The following is a 15,322-nucleotide window of genomic DNA, read 5'->3' as shown; positions in this document are numbered from 1 at the left end:
TGGTTGTGTCCGACAGTGGAACAGTTTTCAGTTTATTAATGTCAATATCATTCCCATACATTGTTTTACACATGTCAGTTGCTGAAGGCAATATTAAATCCTCTCCAATTGTATATGGCTGTTTCTTTTGGGCAATCCGAAGAGCAACTTGATAAGAACATTTCAAAGCTAGCTCACCAACTTTGGCTGATTTTTTCATCAATGTCTGTTGGCCTTGGAGGGATTTGAGACAAGTTTGGAAGTATTCAACGTTTTCGTCTTTTAAGTGGCCGTGGGTTGTCTCCAAGTGACGCTGCAGTTTTGATGGCTTCATAGACTCGTTTGACAGCACAGTAGAACAAATGACACACATTGAAAATTCAATGCCATCTCTCTCCTTGAAGGTAAAGCCAAACTTCAGATAATTGTCTGTATATTTTCGGGTCTTCTCTCTTTTACGCTTACCCTTTACAGCTGCGGGGCCTACAGCAGGTACACTGTCACTTTCATTTTCACCTGCGGTTTCTGAGGTGGAGGGTAGGCCTATCTCTTTTGTTCTTGTGGGTTTTTTTTTTAGTGTTACAAAATGATTCATTTTTTATTTTTTTTGATCCAAACATAAACACTAGCTGCTAGCATAATAGCTTAAGAGTGACCGCCCACTTTTTTAACCTCACTGTTGAGCTCCAGAAGACTGGGCTCTCGGCCAATCACGGGGAACCTGACAGAGATAGCGTGTCAACTACGGCCTCGTGATTGGCACAGCAGCGATAGGGGTGGGTCCTCCTCGTTGATGGGACAGGTGAATGAACCAGTGCCCAGCTTGAAAGAGCTCCTGTGTGTCGCTGAACGTGTGCATTGCTGACTGAAAGACATCTTCTGCCTCCATTTATCTGTTCACTACAGTGTGTTGCGGGGGGGGAATATAAAAAAATGTCTAATCAACCAAAACTTTTGCGACCCCCCTGCAGTACCCCCTGTTGAAGACCTCTGATTTAAAGCATAACTAAACCCCAGGTTATTGCTGACCTCCCACTAGCAGAAAATAAAAACAAATGCCTTGACTACGGGCGTGGCTCCTGGATTCACCCAGTGTATACTACAAAATCTTCAAAGAACAATTTATGCTATGCTAACTACTTACTCAATACTCACTATACCTCTCTATTCACAATTCCTTCAATCCAACCTACTCACCACAGATTGCAGTGTCCACAGGTGCTTGTTTAGTTTTCATTGGAGGGGCGGAGCCAACAGTGCCTTTCGGTTACGTAAGAAGCCACCAACACGTCTCAAACTACCATTCTCAAGATTTGATTGTAATAGCTGGAGTTTCAACCCATTGAGGGCAGTAATTCTTACATTTGACAACAAAAATTGCCATTTATTAATACTTTGAGTAAAATATCAAGAGTTGGACGAGGGTCAATCAACAACACCATTTGATAACCATATACTGTGGTTTTGGGGTTTAGTTACTCTAACACTAAGTTACACATACAGTAGTTGACACTATTATATTAAAATTAAATATACTTTATTAATAACCACTCAAAAACATAAATTTCTGATGTATTTCTGTTAAAATACCAATATAAAATTTAAACCGACTCTGCATCCTCACCAACTGCTTCACCTCGTAACTTTGTAATATCTCCACAATGTCGTTGTCTATTCTCTCACATGCTGTTCTAATAGCATAGCAAAAGGCCAAGCAACTGTATAATATAGCTGTCCTTGTCTTTCCAGTTCATAAATCTACCAGTAGAACAGACGGATACGTTTTTGTTTAACTTCCATTGTTTTCTTGAAGTATAAAACTACTTTAACATTTCTCACATCTTATTTCCTTTATTTCATCTTTGATGTTATAGGGAAAGTAAGGTAGATAAAGAGTGTACTTCTACAGACCATTGTTCACCAATGAAATACCACCTGTTCTCTTGAGATCTGCATAGGATTCTGCCAGATTTTGGCACTCATGATTTCGGTTTTATTGGCGCAATAACAACCATTAAAAATCCATTGACATGCCAAGATATAAATAGTTATGTCATGGTGTTTGAATACAGAATGCCTTACTGTGAGAAAAGCTGCCGTGCATTTGATAATCTAACAATCTCTTAGCTGATAGTACATGTATCCATAATGTGGCAATTTGCCTTTAAAAAAGTGACAGAGATAGAAACGAGAAGCATCACTGTTTGAGCTGAAAATGATTGGCTTTGGACAATAGACGCCTAAGGGCTGTGTTTTCACATTGACAACTGCAGGCCTACTTTCTCCCCAAAAGGTTTTTAGATTGGCTAAGTGTGCTGGGCCATGGGGCAGATGGCTGTCGGGAGGTGGGGGGTCTGGGAAAAAAAAAAAAAAACAACAAGTGAAATCACTGACATCTTTCCCCGTCTTGCACTCTTACGGATTGAAAGGAGTTTTCAACTGAAGTCCTGTCTTGGTCTCCGAGTGACATATTTACTGCCTATCTTCCTCCGCCAAAATGCTTGAAAGTGTAAAATATATTTGTCAAGCAAACATACTTGCACTTAACCAAAATATGGTTAGATTCAGATAATTCCTGATTTACAAAGTGTCTATTTGCAAAGTACAAGCTTTCAAAATAATTGCATTATTTTTCTGGACTGAGCAGATCTGAAACCCATATGTGTTTGCAGTAAGTAAAGTAATGAACAAATCATTAAGTGTTAAAGGTGAATGTGGTTTTTAAAGAGTAGGGATTTATACTGTATAAACATGATTGGAAAAGACAAACTTGACAGTAAATTGAGGATTAGATGGCCAATTACTCCTCCTGACCACACACATGTGTATCTTACTACGTATATATATATATATTGGACCTTTATAAATTATCTCTTGAGAGCTATAGCAAAGCCTGGATAAATGCAGCATCTCATCAATAAAACAAATGATGACTCCTATGCTTTAAAAACTCATTGAGAATAATCTTATGTCTTCCGTTTTCAACACAAAGTATATGTTAAGACCATTCCCTGGTGACATTATAAGCCTAAATTTAATAAATAGTTTTCCCTGGAGGAATAAGATTCACTTTGATGGTAAAACAAAGACGTACCACAAGAAATGCCTGCTTAACTTGGAATTACGATGAGCCCTTACTTGGTCTCCTCAGGATGTAGGTTCAGCATCCCATTTGCAGGAGACTGAATGAAATAGTGATGTGTGGAAGCAATACGAACAGGGCACATGTGCATTGATGCATTAGCTTCAGGGAGTTATGGTCCCATACTGAAGGGAGGCAACATAATAATGGCACAAGAGTAGTATTTATTACAGGAAATAAATATTCCCACTCGACACTAGAGCAAATCTCATCCCTCCAAGCCATCTGCAAAAGAGGGAGCATTGAACACAGAGTGACCATAAAAAATTCCAAGTTTATTTGAATACATTATAGAATGCCATTGTAAAGATTTCCTCTGATGACCAGCTCATGGAAATGCTGCCTGCACTGGACTTTTTTTTTTTTATCCACTGCCTACTAAAAGGAAGCTTGGCAAATACTTTATCAAGCTATTATCCCAGACCACAAAGCAGGGTTTAGATTCCTGCCCAATATAAAAGAGGAAATCAATAGTTTCCATCAAGAAACTGTTATTGTTGGCCCAGTTTACACTTCAGCTGCCTTATATATATTCTCATAACTTTAGGCTTTACAGTGTTCACAAATGACTGCCAATCATGTCGGATGGATGACCTAATCAATAAAAGCTTGCACAAATAGAAATTAGATACTAATTGACCAGTAGTTGTAAGCAGCATGCATCTGTCCTCATTGCTATTAAGGGGTAATTTTCTTCATTAAACAACTTCACCTTTACACTGCTTTCAACTGCACAATTTGATCCCAGTAAAGTGGGTTGAAAAGCTGAAGCAATTCAGTGAGAGCTTAACTGCTTGGCTGATCGGCCTGAATGTTTTTTTTTTTTCTCCTCTAACCCTAACTGCTGCAAGTTCTTTCAAGAGACAGATACAAAATGCCAAGTTATCTCGTCTATTATCTGTCACTGGTGATGGTGTTTTTCCAGTTAATGACCTGGCCCGGGAAAATCGTCCAATAAAAAGTTTTACTGAGTTCCAGTTTTCTTTCCTTTTTACCATACCAGACACTCGTGAGATGTTAACCCCTTAACCTCCACTGTTCTGAATACGTGTCAGCATGTATGTCCTCACTCATTATCGCTCTTAAGGGATTAAAAAAACCACAACTCTTTATCCATATCGTAAATATACAACATAATTTTGGTGAACAGCCGAGATAAAAAATACATAAAAAGTATAATAAGGTTTAAAATGTAAGCCAGTTTTTAATAGAAGTTAATAATAAACGGCAAAAAGTTGTCAAATCACTGCATTAGGTTTATCAGGAGCGCACACATACCTCAGGTTGACAGCATACGTAACCGACACACACACAGAGGGAGAGAGAGCGCTGAAACACTCTGGATAACGTAAAAATCAGCCGGTTTATGATAAAAATAAACAATAAACAGCATAAAGTTGTCAAATAACCACATTAGGTTTGTTCAGAAGCAATTGTGTCAACGTTATCTCTGCTGAGGTGATAGTGCCCGGGAGAGGAGGGAGCACGGTATCAGTCTGAATCCATTAAAAAGCTGTAAATGGACTGATATATAGATGCGGGGCAGTGAGGAGACTTAATGTAGAGATGGAAATTCGTCCGTTGAAACTCATCAGAATACGTGGAAATACACGGAAACCTCTGTTAATGCAGGAATACAGCAGCCCGACACCAGCCATGAGGGTGTGGCCTAGTGTGTCACGGAGCGGCCTTTGTGTGGATTTTTCTTGGAAAATTGCTAAATTAATCAAATGCGGCCAATACATCGGTGTGTTCAATAGCCTGGAAAATACGGTATACATACTCAATACTCACTATACATCTCTATTCACAATTATCTCAATCCAAACTTACTCATACAGATTGCAGACTCAACAAGTGTGAGTTTTCACAGTGACATACAAAGCCACCAAAATATGACAAGCATCACCAGTCTCAGACAATAGTAAAATTTGATTGCAATAGCCAAGTTTTTAACCCACAGAGGGCAGTCACTCTTACATTTTTACAGCAAAATAAACTAAATTGTAATACTTTGACTAAAGTTCAAGAGTTGGACAAGAATCACTTAACACTACTTCATACCCAAATTTCAGCATTAAAAAGTGGTACAGGAACTAAGTTAGGAATCTCTGACCAGATCTTGTGCTTTCATTAGACTTTGCTTAGTTGTTGTCATAGAGCTTATCCAACCCTAAGAGGAAAGTGGTGATGAAGCTTATGAGGGCAAATGCCCTCAGAGCTGACAGCCCATGCTGAACAATTAACAACTTATGACCACCACACTGTAGGAAGCAGAGCAGTTAACGCCAGGTGACACCAATGATTCCCCTGGAGGTGTTGACAAGCCATCATCTAAACACCTGAGTCGTTTCTTCACCTTTAACTGTGCCCTAAAGAAAACTTATTTTTTCACAATTCCTACCAAAGCTATAAATGTGTTTGTCATTTAGGAGATTTTAACACCTAATCTTGCAAAATCAATTTAACTGTGGGTACTTACTCCAAAATCTAATGAACGATGGGAGAATTGTTCTTTTTTTTTTTTTTCAGAAAGCCAAACATTACGGGACAGCTGCTAGTTTTTTTTTTTTTTTAGAAAAAATATGTTTACCAGCTACTAATGGTATTGCACAACCGGGCGGTTGGAGTACAACACTAATTGGCTATTAAACGTTCAAAGATTTTGGAGAATATGAAAGCAAATATGCAGGAACTCATGTACACGTAACAAGGAATGCACAAAATAAAGAAAAATATATATTAAACTATACATTTAATTAAAATCTCAATTCAAAATGTAACAAGTTGAGAAGCTTGAGTTTCTTGTTTTCTTAACTGTAACTGTGCTGATTTTGTCACTCAGTGACCAGATCTTCTAAAAATCTGATTACAAGCTGAAAAACAGAGGGCCCTCCCCCAGCTAAAGTACATCAAGTAAAAGTTACAAAAGTCACGGCTGTAGTATTAGAGTAATTAGATGTTTCGAATTATAACAGAGACCAATGAGGCATGCAATTTCACAAGAGCCCAGGACAATAACTCCATTGAACAGTTTTAGATTGAAAGCAGCAGGTGATGGATAACAGGTCACTGTAGAAATTGTTAAAGGGCAACAGCAGAACTTTCTAAAAAGCCTGATGACCTGTTCATATTAGTAAAACCCAGTTAACACTTGCTGATATAGCATTACTTTGTGTACGTAATACATATGTAAAAAAAAAAAATCATTAAAAAAACAACACATATACAGTGTATATATACTGAATTCAAGGAGCAGAAGGCAGGATTTGAGAGAAAATGAAGATTAATTTTAAGTTTTTTTTAATGCTAATAGTGATGAAGCGCTCACAGCCAAAGAGAATGAGCCCACACACTTTTCTCCCTATTGCCCTGAACAGATTGTGTGATGCATTTTGTACTGCTGTTCTGGGTCTGATTTACCCACACAGTTCTGCAGACGTGAAGTCAAATGATGCTGATGGTGACGTCAAATGTCGCTGGTGCACGCTCTTGATGGCTTGCAGAGGCGGCCCAATACTGGAAATAAAGAAGAATGAGAAGGAGGAGGCTTGGAGACTGAAAGAAGACAAGCATGGTGGACTAAACTACTGTTTGGTTCCACAGATGTATGCAGAGGCATGTGCACAAGTCTTGCAATAAACAATCTGGCGAGTAAATAAATAACCGTGTCACAGTCCGACCCAACAGTGAAAACCTCATTTTTCTCTCAATGAAATGAGATATTTACATTTGTTTTAGTGGTAAGCACCGATTTTATTAACAAACAACTGTTAATGTCAACATCAGATCAGCACATGGGTAACAAGCAGAAGTGAAACAAACAGAGGCGCAGTTAATGCGAGAGACCCGTCGGATCTATTTACATATTCCATGTATCAAAGATAAGGATAATCCATGTTATTGTGCAGATAAAGGAATGTTTCAATGATGTATTCCTTTATAATTGTCCTCTGCTCCATTCTTCCTCCACCGTAAACACAGCTCTCACTGTGCATTCTTCAGGAATGTAAGAACGCTGCACGCAAACGCCACTGACCGACTCCAACTCGTCCGGTGCTGTCGGGTCCCATCAGGGTTCGGTCAGGTATCCATCCTCTATCCACAGTATCTAATCAGCTATGCTCCGGTCAGTGACGTACCGTGACCACTAGGGTTGGGTAGGCACATTGCAAATCGAGACCACCAATGACAATTTCATATGTTTCTGCTGTCAAGTGTTAATTCAATTCAAATCAATTTTATTTGTATAAAGCATTTTCCAACAAAGTCATCTCAATGCGCTTATCAAAATATAAAATTCATAATAACAAGGAAAAAAACCCAATAAGATCCACACGAACAAGCATTTAGCCATCTAACAAAATCAACATCATAAACACCATTAAAGAAAAAAAAATATTTTATATAGCCTCCATACTCTCCCAACAACATATATCTCATGACACGACAGCACATCTGTTGTTTGTGTTGGAAACACAGAAACACGGAAAAAATGACAACAACTTAGAACATCCTCAGTGAGGAGCATCCACAAAGTCAATCCTTCTTTTTGCACCATTCACTGTGAAAAGTATGAAACATGTTCTGACCTTACCTTTGCTGAAGCTCTGGTAACTCAGGTGTTGGTCTCCATCTTTTAAAAGCTGTCGTTTTTTCCTCAAAACAAAGTTTCTCTATCATCTCTAGCGCTGTCATCCACACTGTAGTGTTATCCCGCCCACTAGCTAGAGAACGTAGCAGCAGCGGTCACGTGATATCAATTCACTACTGTACTGTGAACTTACGTATAGCATTTAGCATAGCGCGGTTACGTGCAAAGGCAGCTCTCTACACTGCCTTTACATGTAAATGGTTGTCATCTTGGGGACCTGACTAGGCATGCGCAAACACGTAAAATCACGCAATGAGAACGGAGGCAGAGGAGCAACGTTCCTTTGGGAGGGGGCGTGGCCTCCCGCTGCCTTACAGCGGATGATTAGGATCGTTATCAGGCTTCTGCAGAGCTGGATGAGAAGTTGATAATTTGAATCAGGTGTGTTGGAAGACGGAAACATCTAAAACATGCTGGATAGTGGCCCTCGAGGACCGGAATTGGACACCCCTGTTTTAGATGTTTCCCTCATCCAACACACCTGATTGAAATGACCAGGATTGTTATCAGGCCTCTGCAGAGCTTGATGATGAGTTGATCATTTGAATCAGGTGTGTTGCAAGAGGGAAACATCTAAAACATGCTGGATAGTGGCTCTTGAGGACCAGGATTGGGGACCCCTGCTGTAAAGCTAGGACTGATGACATCATCACTGAGTCCGTCGACTCAGGAGGTGGGGCATAGGGGTGGCATGTCCAAACAAATCTGACGTTGCACACCCTTGAACCAAGTATCAGCCATCAAAATTAGAATCAGAAGTACTTTAATAATCCCATGGGGAAATGACTTTTGTTATGGCTCCAGATATACAGATCTAATTTTAAGTACAAATATGAATGTAACTATACATATATAAAAAGTCAACTGTACAGTTTCATTATGTGCAGAAAGTGCAAAAAGAGCAAAGTGAAAAAGACTGTCCGTGTTTGAGTCAGGTTACAGACGGGGTGGTGTCTGACTATCTTAGGGAGACGTTATAGAGTTCAATGGCCACAAGCAGGAATGATTTCCTGTGGTGCATCTAGGTAAGAGGAGTCTTCCGCAGAAAGTGCTCCTCTGCTGGGCCAGTGTGTCGTAGAGAGGGTGTGTGGCATAATCCAAGATGGACTGAAGCCTGGGCAGCATCCTAGTCTCTGCCACGGTCGTCATCGTAGAACATCCTCAGCATCATCTGGCAGATGTTCAAGGACCTCAGCCTCCTTAGGAGAAAGAGTCGGCTTTGGCCCTTTTTGTAGACAGCCTCTGTGTTTTTAGTCCAGTCCAACTTAATGTTAAAGTACCCCCCCAGGTACTTGTATTCTTCAACAGTGTCCACAGGGACCCCCTGGATGGAAACAGGGGTCACTGGTGTTTTCGCTCTCCTCAGATCCACTCTGAGCTCCTTTGTCTTTGTCACATTGAGCTGCAGATGATTCGGTTCACACCAAGTGACAAAGTTGCCCACCACAGTCCTGTATTTATTCAACTATTGCTGAGTCATCAGAAAACTTCTGAAGGTGGCAGGAGAGAGGACAGTCCCCTGTGAGGCCGTAGTGTTGCTAACCACCCTGTCAGACACACAGTTCTGTAGGCGTACATAGATTGAGTCTGCCCATCAGCCATGTTGAAACTCTCAGGTCAGTCTGATCCTGATTTTTTTTAATTTATTTATTTTATTCAGTTTATTTCCGACCTGGTTACATTCACTTTTTTTTTCTTTTCGTACATGCTGAAAAAGGAGAAATATTTGAGGAACACACACAGATATAGATTGTAGACTCTGAAAAATAACCTAAATAAATCCAAAACAAACCAAGACATGTATCGAAGATTCTAGATGCCAATATAATCCAACATTTGTATTTATTTTTTGCTAATATCAGACCGATATCTAATAAACATGTCGGCTCGGGACACTTTTATTTCTGAGTGTCTGTAATCAGGAGCCAAAGTGCAGTCATGTCTGCTTGCACTCCTACTTTATCTCACCATCATTTCTTCTCTCAATCAGTAAGATGTCACAGACATTACAGGCAGGCCAGGGACCCTGCTGGAAGCTCAAACAGTGATGATTATCTGTATTGACGTTGGTCTAAAAGATCAGTAAGCCTTCCCTTTACCCCTCAGGCCTCACGTTGCCCTAAACATACAAAAACAGCCTCCAAATGTGCTGCTCCCCCAGTGCTCTTCCTCTCTGATATAACGCTAGGAGCACCGCTGCCTAATGCCCCATAAAATTCTGACATCACCTTTCCACAGGAGAGGAGGACACACTCGATTTGATGGGCTAATTGTGTGTGGCATAATTAATCAATGTCTCCTGAACGACAATGTCTCCCTTGTGTACGCTCCCAAAGTCGCATTAACAGTGGCAAAAGAATGGGGAGGGGGTGTAATTGAATTTACATGTATTTATTTATTCTCCTTTAACAAGTGATTTAGTCGTTACTAGCATAGATAGATATTTGTCACTTCTTCTCTCCAGGAGATGGACGTGATGACAACTGTGCAAAATTGACCAGCCTTACACTCTTCTGAGCCAAGCTTGGTTGCAGATCATCATTAGAGCCTATTTAGTTCATGATGATTGGCAAAACGCAGGCCGACATCTGCAACAGCAGAAGCAGACCTCAGAAATGCACATCAGTAACCTAATACAGTAGTTCCCAAATGGGGGTACCCCGAAGGGTACGCGATGCACTACAGGGGGTACTTGAGAGAGAGAGAGAGAGAGAGAGAGAGAGAGAGAGAGAGAGAGAGAAATTAACAAATGTCAGTTTCAGTCCCACACCAAGTATGAGATGACTGGAGATGATAAAATCTATAGAATATATATAATCTATTCAGGAGGCAGTAAATCAGTATTTTCAACCTTGGTGTCGGGACCCCATGTGGGGTCACCTGAAATTTCTGAAAAATTGAAATAGATTTTAGAATTTTTTTATTAAAACACCACACATTCTTAAAAGACTGTTTCTATACTTCCACTTTGTGAAATTTGAATCTAGTTCAACTAAAATGCAGTAAAAAAATAAATAAATAAATAAATATCTAAGCTCAAACAAATGAAAAAAATGTCTTTGGGGTTGCCAGAAGTTCTTGAAAAAGGTTGGGAGCCACTGCATTAAATATTGTTTCTTTCCACTTATTTAAAAAATGAGATTCTGTAAAATGTGTGTTATCACACATTTATTCCATCATTGTGCTCTATAGTTGTTTTTAAATAGCAAATAGTTTTCTGAGCAAAACATTGTAGTTGGAGAAAGAGGGTACTTGGATTCAGAAATAAGAAAAAGGGGGTACTTGATCCACAAAGTTTGATAAACACTGCTATAGGGCAGTGGTTCCCAAACGGGGTACATGTACCCCTAGGGGCACAGGAGCACATTGCAGGGGGTACTCGGAAAGATTGACCGATTATTTTTAAATTAATTGTTAAATGTTCCGTGTTATTTTTTAGGCTTTTTTTTTGGACAAATTCACCCAAAACTATCAATAAAATACAACATTTTGTTATAATTTATTTACACAGAATTATTTTACGCTGTAGAAGCCATTTTATCAAACTTCTGACAATAGGGGACAAAAATTAGCTACATTTTACAGAGGACACTGTACCATTGAAGTAATCACATAAAAGTATGGTATTTAAAACAAAATTTAAAAAGTTTTTAATTTGTAGATTCATGCTGCGTTCACACCGGATGCGTCACAAAATGTCCGGATGTACAGATTACATACAAAGTCAGTGGATAGATGCGTCCCAGAAATCTTTCCTGTGTGGCGATGCAATCCGCACGTCAAGTGCGTTGGCCATGCAAGTGTGCTCCCAATTTTACGCATATCCGCTCATCCAGAGTTGAAAATATTGAACTCCTGCGACTGTTTCGCATGACGAAAGCCAATTAGAGTGCTTGTTGACAATGACATCAGGCCATCAACACAGACACCGGTCTGTTCACCCATTCAACCATGGAGTAGAAGCTGTGTGTGACCACCTGGAGCTGTATGACACGGCATTTAGAACCGGGTCCGGACTACAAAGGATTTGCCGTGGAGGAGAAGGTAGTTGCAGGTAAAAGTTCTCTCTGTAGTTTTCATCTTTGAAAGTCGGCACTGAGCTAGGATAGCATTAGCCGCTAATCACACCGGCCTTTTGTACTGGTGGTTTATGTTTATGAGAGCAGAAAAATGAGCGCAGCTCCTCGCTTCAGCAGGCAGTGAAACTCACCGAGTTGGATGTGTCGCTGGTGGGCGGGGCTTCGCTTCAGACTCTCATATGAAGCGAATGGGGAAAATTTTTTATCCTGCGACACATGCGGAACGTTTCGTGCATACGCGTCCGGTGTCGCAGAAGATGCATTCGGTGTGAACGCAGCATTTGGGAACTAATGTTGGAGACACAGTTAGGGGTTTAGGAGAGCCTGATTTCCCATAGACTAAAAAGCCTATTAAATTATGGAAAGGGTACTTAAGAGGAGGTACACATGATTTGACAAAAATGCAAATGTGGTACATGGGACAAAAAAGATTGGGTACCACTGCATTAAGATACTGTAAACATTGTAGTAACTGGAGGGAAATCAATGCAATCTTACATTTGATCTTTATAAATCTAGAGGTGCACCAAGCACACTTCAAAAGTAAAGATGTTATTTTTATCCAAATAAAGATGGTGAATATTTTAAAAACATAAATGTTCAAAGCCTGAATAGGATTAGTGTGCATTGATGCCAAGAAAGTCAGCTGTAAGCATTGGGGCTCAGCTATCATCACATTAACAAACTCTGCCAATTGAAGCGAGCAGTGGATTGGATTTCCATTGCTCAGCAAACAGATCAATTTTAAATGTCTCTTCACTTAGTCGCCTCCTCTATAGTGGTGGAGAAACGAGATATCACCGTCTGCACTTTCACACTAAGCACCATCACCAGCAGGCTGTAACCGACGTCTTTAGAAAGCTGCAGAGCAATATTTGTATAAATATTGTTGGCAGAAAGCAGGTCGATGTTTGTTACAGGCATTGAGAGTATAATAATATTCTTGTTTAACCTTGTAGTGGTTAAAAAACGATGTACTGGTTAGGTTGAAGATTACCTGTTAAACATCTATTGATTGTAAGATAAGCCTTTAATACAGCTGATTTAAAAGTTTCTACAAGGACATGTCAAGGAGTCGTTAATGTCTCGCAATTTTACTATTACACTCCCTTTTTAACGTCCTCCCTTTAAAATAAGCAGCACAGTAAAGAGAAACAATAATATAAAGCATTCCCAAGGCATGATGTTGATTATGTTTATAGATACTGCTCCACTAAGCGAGAGATGGACAAATTTCAAAGAGGGGGCCACAAAAATTATATTGTCTAAATCAAGGGCCATACTATCAACATTTTTATGAGGAAATTCATTAATAGTCATTTTTTGCATTTTTTGTGTTGATTTGCATATTTTTCCGTCATTTTTGTATATTTTTCTGTAACTGCGTTTTTTTAGCCATTTTGCATATCTTTTCTTTCTCTTATGTCACTTTATGTATTTGTGGAGTCATTGACTCTCATTTATCAACCGTTCGTGAGTTCAGATCTGAGCGCCCACATTAAATACACTGGTAAAGGATTAGCAATGAGTTGAGTGATTTACAAGATTCTGGCTACAGTGAGGAGAAAGGATAAAATAATATCAAATATACAATAAACAACACTAGGCCTGGCAGTGATTCCAGAAAATATGAAAGTATGAAAGTGGCTTTCATACTTTGTCACACTATGTCATTCGAACATTAATAGCCACATGTGCTCTTGCAATATTATTCTAACAATTCACAAGTGGCTGGCTGCCTGTGATCTCCATACAGTCCTTCTCTCAGATCACTGACCAGCAAGGGAGGAATAAAGAGATGCTGTTTGACAATCTCTCAAAGGATATGAAAAGATGCGCTGCATGTAGCCGCATGTCTGACTACATGAGGATGAATCTCTTTGATGGTTGCAAAGATCAAAGGAAGGAAACTTTTAACTATATGCAGTAAGAATAACCCAACCACCCCTATCAAACACAAACACCCTCTTTCTCACAAAATGAAACCACTACAATTGATGTTGAATTTGTTGATCATTATACAAAAAAAAAAAAAAAAAAAAAAAGACTAAATACAAAATTGAATTTACCATCACGTCAATTCTTCTCTTTTAAATCAGAGATTTGGATTAGGAGAAAAGCACATTTCTCATCTCTGCCACTGAACTAACAGGCAACTGTCAAAGTAAGAGCAAAACAGCCAGATGTCTTGCACTATCATGCACTGTGATAAAACATTCATGAGCCATTAGACTACCAGGCCAAATGATGCTGCTGCAGCTGCTTATGGGGTCGGAGAGGAATGGACAGTAGGAGAAGGAGGCAAGCTGAAGCATTCATACATACAACTCAATTTGCGTTTTTGCTTATTTATATGAATACACTTAAAGCAGCTGGAGACAAAAAATATATATAATCAAACAAAGACAATGTTGGCCTCATCGATCAATAAATCAAAGATTATCTGCTCGAAAAACAAGTAAAAAGTTAAAATTGCCACACATATAGGTTTGTTTTCATCTCCACCATCAACGCACTCTTATTAATATTTTAGGAAAGGTTTTGCGCATTGCATTGTGGGATACAGAATCCCATAGGGATGCATAGAAGTGTTTTTACTTCATTCTTACTGGGATGTCTTGTGTTTCATTGCCAGACAGGACAGTGATTGTCATTATTTTTGTTCCAGTTTGTTCCTAGAATTCCCTGTGATATCACCTCACTTAGCAAGACATTAAATGTTGTACCGATTCAGATCTTTTCCGTGGAAGCCTCAAAAACATTGTTTTGCCTCCTCTTTCAATTTGTGAAAATACCACAGATGTTTTGGGAAGTCCCTTTGGCAGAGTTTTTTGTGACAAACACAAGAAATCACACTTCTATGCATCAGTCTTTGGGACTCCACATCCCACAATGCAATGCACAAAACATTTCATGTAAAAATAATGACAACAGCTGGGTTTCCATTACAGATTTTCGCAAAATAAAAGCAATATATCAAAATGTCGACAAAGTATAATTGCACTTTGAAATTGTTTCCATTGAAGGTTGTTTTGGGCAGGAGCCTCATAACTCCCGTGAAATCTCATCCCACGGGACTTTGCTGCAGGAAGATGGACGCTCTAAACCTCCTTATGAAACTCCGCTTCACTTTGTAGTTTCACGTCTAACGTGGCAGTAAATTTGCTGCTAAGATGCTAAGAAATGTCCCGCTTTCCTCTTCTGTTTACAAGTACCGCGCCATGTTTTCTCGGAAAGAAGTATCGTGTCCAGGTACTTCACGTCATGTGACCATGTACGTCACATTATGTGACATGTATTTGCAAAAAAAGTGTTTCCATAGTACTTTTGCAACACATTTCATTATTGAAATGCCTGAAATTCCTCCTCATGAATGCGTAAAAACTTTTTTGCAATATTTGAGTACATGCTTTTTTTTTAAATTCAGGTGTTTCCATTACCAGTTTTTATTGCGTTATTTAGGTTTTG

This window comes from Gouania willdenowi, chromosome 3 (assembly GCF_900634775.1).
Source record: "Gouania willdenowi chromosome 3, fGouWil2.1, whole genome shotgun sequence".
In the NCBI taxonomy this organism is placed as follows: Eukaryota; Metazoa; Chordata; class Actinopteri; order Blenniiformes; family Gobiesocidae; genus Gouania; species Gouania willdenowi.
Note: the sequence above shows the minus strand (reverse complement) of the source record.